The 7029-nt window shown below is 34.2% G+C and overlaps 1 pseudogene; it reads left to right on the top strand.

Annotated features, from left to right (window-relative positions):
- Positions 1-6103: 6103 nt before the first annotated feature.
- On the top strand, positions 6104-6297 carry LOC118977538 (uncharacterized; annotated as a pseudogene).
- The last annotated feature ends 732 nt before the right edge of the window (positions 6298-7029 follow it).

Raw genomic sequence — 7029 nt, 5'->3', positions numbered from 1 at the left:
GAGTCCGGTCTGATCCTAAAGGCAAAAAACTTTACATCGGAAGCAAGGTTAAAATGTTGCTCTAGATTGGACCCTTAAACACCTGTTAGTGACTAACAAACTATAAGACTTGTTTTAAATGCTATCAAATACTGGGGAAGGGAAATCCAAAAAATCAGGTGTGGCATGTGGTAGTACAAAAATAAAGCTATTTTCTGACCTCATTTCACTGAATCCAGAGCAGTCAATAAATGTTTCATTTTATAGCTATTTTTATAGACAATGTGCAAATAGCTCTGCTATGCAGATCAATAAATAAACTCTTCAAGGTGGAGTGAAGAGAAATTTTAGTCTTAGGTTTATCAGAATTAAGTCTGGAAGGACTTTGGAAAGTTATCTATTATCCTTTAACAGACTGTAAATCTAAACTATCAATAAAAAAACCATTAAATGTATTTTTATTTCATTAAAATATTTTCTCTAAATAAAATCTTTTAAAATAAATAAATAAATAAACCTAGTTAACACATCATGGCTACCATGACACAGTGTGTTGAGTGTTGTCTGCAAAGCCAAAGGTCGAAAGTTCAGTTCCCAGGCAGGACACATGCCTGGGTTGCAGGCCTGGTCCCCAGTGGGGGCATGTATGAGAGGCAACTGAGGCAATCGAGGCAATCGACCAGTGTTTCTCTCACATAGCAATGTTTACCTCCCTCTCTTCCTTCCTACCTTCCCTAAAAGAAAAGAAATAAAATCTTCAAAATACATAAAAGAAATAAAATCTTCAAAATACATAAACAAATAATGTTTTCTTGTTTTTTCAACACACAATGTAAATTAAATCAAAATGAAGAACAACTAACCGCTATAGAAGTTTTCAGAGTAACTGAAGCTTAATGGTGATCTAAGAACACAGAAGAATACACTAACAGAATATTGATTTCCATGTCTTCTCAAAACTTCACAAGTACCAAAATTTGCAACTTCAAAAATCATATTTCTTCATCAACTGCTTATCCTCTCACTTCACTTCTGGCAGTAGGATGAATGGGTTACAGCAGTCAAACTAATGAAAGCTGTAGAATAAATGGAAAATTGTCCTGACTTCCGGAAACCCACAATAGTTTAGAGAAGTTTGAAATAATTTGGATATGCAATATTCAAACTGTCTTTCTAGCAGATTACACATAAAATATTCTCGATAGTTATTGAGGGGAAAAAATCTGTCAAAAACTTACTGATATTTTGAACCAGATCATTCTCACCTGAAAGCCTGCTTGGTGTAGTGAGCCTTGAATAAAGATGTTTGATCAGTAATTTTTGATTGAGTAAATGACTTTCCTGAGATATTTCACAGGAAAAGTGGTCCTCAAGAAAGAAGCCTTGTTAGAAAACTTAAATTGTCTATAGAGTCTTTAAAGTTGACTAATCTCGGAGAGGACATAATCTCTAGATGAAAAAAAAAAGCACCTGAAAAAATTTTATGTTGCAGGAACCCTAAACAATGGCTCAGCCTGGGGTAGTAATCGTGCTCACAAAGGACACAAATATAACAGCTACCTCATTTCACTTCCTTCCTGACCTTTTGTAACTTTCTAACTGTATATGCTTTTCCAAAGTTAATTTTATCAGCAGCTTCCCATTTTTAAGTGAGGGCAAAATTAAAAGGAGCCCATTCTAGTTTTACCTAACAGCAATAAAGGCCTAGGCCACCTCTTCAGAAATTCTTATTTTTAATTTATCTTGGGTGAACCTAAAGTGTAAGTATTTTTAAATAGTCTCCCTGGGATGAGAACCACTGCTCTGGCTCATTTCTATATTCAGATTTGGCTCATTATTCTTTAAAAAGACCTTCAATCTAAGGCAAACAGAAGAGATAGCTGCAACTCTCCACTTAGCATCTCTACAAGCAGAGTCAGCCTTCAATGTCCCAACGATCCTGAAATTCTGCAATTACGCCATTTCCTGGCTATTCACTGTAGTTTCCCCAGAACAACACATACCTTAAATGGGAACAAAATTTTCATAAATAAATCGTAAATATAATGTAAAATCTGGTTCTTTAAAGACTGTTAAACAGATTCAGTGCCCAGACACAAGGTATTTGTCGAATCTTAGTTGAAACTGAAATTAGGACATTGTTTTTACTTCAAATGATCCTCATTACAAATTTATATAGTATTCATCAAAATAACAGATATGAATGACATTTGAATCCACATGCACTTGTATTTATGTCTACGGATATTCCACTTTAATTTGCCATTGGTTAAACAGTAGCTCATGATTCTTCAGTTGCCTTCCTTGGATAGGAAATTAGTCCTCTCTACCTTCAAAGAAGCTCTAAGGCTGGTGTAATCAGGAGCTCTGAGCATGTAAGCAAAGCCAATCATTATTTCAACTAGAGTTTCACTTGATGACGGAATCAGGAGAAAGTTAATTCCCAATAACATGGCATGCAAAACTGCATGAAAACAGCCAAGGGAGAGGTGGAAACTGAGTAGGAAAAATCATTTTCCATTTTTTATCAAAGGTTTTTCAATCTGCAAGTCCTTTCAGCTTTTTTATTCAAATGCTAATGTTAAAATTAAATAGTTAAAATTAAGCACACCAGTTTTGGTGTGCTTTATTCAAGAAAACACCACATTATTTAACCAGCATTTATATTACCACTCATACATTTTGTTATTCCCATGGCAAATCTATGAGGCAGAACATCCCTCTTTTACAGACTGGTAAGGCAAGGCTCAGAAATATATAACAATTTTTCTTCAGTGTCAAACAGCAAAATTATGGCAAAGCAGACTATCCTTAAATTACTGATTTTTGCTTCATCTCTAATATAAATGTTAACATATATCAGTCAAATGCATGATCATTACTCTCACGAATTGATCAAACAGTGTTATTTATTGTTTGCCTAGCACTCTATCATCAAGCTCAATAAGGATGCAAAAGAGTAATAAAAAATAACCTCATAGAATTTCTGGTCTGGCCAGGTAACTATCAATTTCAGTTAGCTTTAAATTTTTAATTCTGTTTTTTTTTTAAGTTAGAGTTTTTAATAACACTATGGTGGATGTAAGTTGGCAAATGAAAATGTGAGAAATACTACAAAACTAATTATTTGACATAAACAAATGAAAAGCGTTGGGGGGGGGCGAGGAAGATAAAAGAGGAACAGAAATCAACAGATTAAAATCACTAAGGAAAATGTCCACCAAATTTAATATGTGTGTCTCATTTAGGTTCCAATATGAGTAAATCTACTGAGGGAATGTGAGCACTGACTGGGCATTTAATGGTAAGGAATCATTTCATTGAGGAGTGACAATGTTACTTGGACACATTTTAAAAAATACTTCTCAACTGTTAGAGATAAAATTAAAAGGTTAGCAACCAGTTAATAATGGCTAGCAAGTACTGGGCATTTCATAGTTTCCAGGGACCATGCTCGGTATTACACGTGTTACCTCATTTAGAACTCATAACGCTAAACTTTGGGTGTCATTTTACAGAGGAAAAACCGAGATCCAGATTTCTTAAGGCTCATACTCCAAATCATAGAGGTAAGAAAAGGCTGAACTAGTTTTGAATCCAGATCTGTCCGATTATAAAGTTCATGCCGTAGGCACTCCACCTGTTGCTAACTGGGGGGGGGGGGGGGGGGGGGGGGTGTNGGGGGGGGGGAGGGTGTTGTTATTGTTATTGTTGTTATTGTTATTGTTGTTCTTTTCAAATCTACTGTAGCATTCTAGACTATGCTTTTAAAGGTCGAAGAAATAAGGGAATGTTGCTAAAACCTGAACAATCAAAGCTTTTACTGCTAGTGAGTTTGTAAGAAACGTCTCACAAAGAACAACCTGGATTTCCTTTTGATTGTCACTATAAAGAATTAGAGGAATTTCTTAGGGAAGACAGAAACATTGTTCTTCTCCCAAATTGGTTCTATAAATTCAGCAAGTGAGTGAACACATTCAAGAATAAGGGATGTGGCAGAACAAGCATTTAAATCACTTCAACTTCAAAATGCTTTGTTCTCTCCAAATCCTTCTGATCATTAAGCCAGCAGTAAATGGAGGTCTACATAAGAACATTTTGAGGAATATTTTCCAGAAAGTTTGTAAGAAATAGTGCTCCTTTGAACTGAATAAATTTTCTCCAGTAATTTATGTGGAGGCAGATGAGCCTCTGCTCCAAAGAGATAGCCTACTGTCATGAATGTATTAAATTCTATACAATGTCTCAGAAAATAATTGGATGTAGTCAAACTTTAGTGTAGAGAGATAAGATTTCTGAGATGATACTTAGAACTGCAGAGCCAGCAATGTCTCAAATTAACATATTGGTCCTAATATTGTTCTCGTGTGTCTGAGTGGTGTAAACTAGCATTAACTCATTTTAAAAATTTGGAAAGGAGAAAAGAAATCTTGTTTGATCTCCCATTCATCCTCTTCTTTACATTTATAACAGAGTATGTATTCAGTACAACAATGTTGTAAATAAGCATTACTTGGTGTTTATAAAACATGTGTAAGAAAGACTAAATAGGGAAAGAGCTAACAGGAGTGCGTTATATCCATCACATGGTCCAGCTGCTTGCTCCTGTCTCTGTTGCTAGCAAAAGATCATCACAGGTGAATTTGCAGGTGAAAAAATTACTTCTCTCAGTACTCTCTTCAGGTAATAAAATTTTAGGCCTGTTGCCAAAGATTCACAGAAATCTAGAATTAGAGATGATTTTAGAAATCATCTAGTCACATACTCTTTTTTGTACAGAGAAATTAAACCCAAAGAGGTCAAATAATTTGGCTAAGGTAACACAATAGAATTGCATAATGAAAGAGCTGGACCAAGAAATGTAACTTCTTCCCCCTGGGGACAACTTTGGAGCAAATGACTGCCTGAATTATCTTAAGAAATTATACTTAAACCTTCAGAGTAACAGTGCACATTTTAGCTAAATCTTGCTTTATGAAATAAATATTTTATAGGATGAAAGACTTTAAAGTCTCTATGTTATGAGTGTAACACATTTCTAGAAAATATTTTTCTCCACTTCAAAATGAAAACATTAGTTACACATATAAAAATATCTTGAAAGAACCATAAAAAGATAATAATTTCCTTAAGGAGTGACACGTATCAACCCATTCTATCAAAAAATGACATAAATTGAACACTGTATGCACTTTAAAGTATTCTTTCATCAGAAAAAATCTTTAAGGAAGTCCTGTAATTTCACATTCTTGAACTTTACTGAGTCATTCATCTGAAAATCCCTGTTGTATTTTGAATTTTTAAAAATCTCTAGCTGTACTCAGAAATCTGAAACTATATTAAACTTCATATGATGTCATTTTAAAATCCATAAGAAATAATGTCATAAGACAGTCAACACTAAAAACAGAGGTATTAAGTACAATTGTGCAAATAAATTTCCAAGAAGAAAATGTCGGTTTAAGGTTCATTATTCCAACCTCTGAATTTAATAGAAAGTAATTTTCTTACAAAGTCAATTTATCATGGAATAAAATACCAAATTATGTACCTGTGTGTGTGTTTAAATCTTGTCCTAATGGCATTGAACAGATCAAGTCATTAATTATTTTAAATTACTAAACATTTACAAGGTCTGCTCAGAAAAAGTCCAACAATTTTTAATATAATAAGAATGAGATAGAAAGGAGATAGAAAGAGAGAATGAAAGAGAAAAATGAAAAAGAGAAGCAGGATAAAGCTAGTTTGGCAAACAATTAACAATTGGTAAATTTAAGTAAGAGATAACCAAGAATTCATTGTATTACTCCTCAATTTTTACTGTATTTTTGACAAATTTCAGATAAAAGAGCATCCCCTGTATATATATACATATATACTATTTATATACTATATACATACACATATATACTATATTTATACAAACACATATATATGTGTGTATTCAAAGAAACAAAGTAAAGAATAAGATTAGATGCTTTATGGTAGAGAACAAAATTTTAAATAAAGTAACCCAGGTAAAAGCTCAGAGATAATAGAATTAAGTGATTAGATTATGTTCATAGCTGGAAACATAAACTCAATCAATTGCATGGACAGTAACCATCTTTTTAAAAGAATGTATAGCTTTGCACAGAGCAGTATTGTAACCAATGAGGTTTATCTGAGGTACAATTATTGCTAATTGAAAATGTTTGCCAATATCCACCCCCCAAAAGAAAAGAATATATAAAAGAAGGGGATAGTCTGCTTGTTGTGTACGAAAGAGGGATTTGAAGAGCTTAATGTCAGTGCTGGATTTCTAGCACTCTCTGGAGAATAGGGAGTTTTACAAGCATAGAACTTTGTGTTAATTTGCCAATTAAACAACCATAATGAACTGGAAGTATCGGGCACCAGCCATGGAGGTACAAGTCATTCAAATCATCAAATTTCCTGCTCATGAAGACCATTCTGTAGATTTTGCTGGAGAAAAAAGAAGAGAAAATTCACGTTGACCAGTAGACAATGCCCTGTCCCTTTGGCAAATATATTTTTATATTCTTTTTTTTATTTATTTTAACTGTTGTTCAAGTACAGTTTTCTGTCTTTTACTCTCATCCCAGTCCACCCACCCCAGCACTCCCCACCTCCCTCCCATTTTCACCCCCCCCTAGTTTTTGTCCATGTGTCTTTTGTACTTGTTCCTGTAAACCCTCCTCCTTTTCCCCTGAAATTCCCTCCCCTCTCCCCTCTGGTCCCTGTCAGCCTGTTCTCTATTTCAGTGTCTTTGGTTATATTTTGCTTGCTTCTTTGTTTTGTTGTTTAGCTTCCTATTAAAGGTCATATGGTATTTGACCTTTATGACCTTTATTAGAGATCATATGGTATTTGTCTTTCAACACCTGGCATGTTTCACTCAGCATAATGCTTTCCAGTTCCATCCATGCTGTTGCAAAAGGTAGGAGCTCCTTTGCTTTCTTTCTTTCTGCATAGAATTCCATTGTGTAAATGTACCATAGTTTTTTGATTCATTCATTTACTGATGGGCACCTAGGTTGCTTCCAACAC

This window comes from Sturnira hondurensis, unplaced genomic scaffold (assembly GCF_014824575.4).
Source record: "Sturnira hondurensis isolate 20B ecotype Veracruz unplaced genomic scaffold, ASM1482457v3 Scaffold0021354, whole genome shotgun sequence".
Classification (NCBI taxonomy): Eukaryota; Metazoa; Chordata; class Mammalia; order Chiroptera; family Phyllostomidae; genus Sturnira; species Sturnira hondurensis.
Note: the sequence above shows the minus strand (reverse complement) of the source record. Positions and strands in the feature narration are given on the sequence as shown.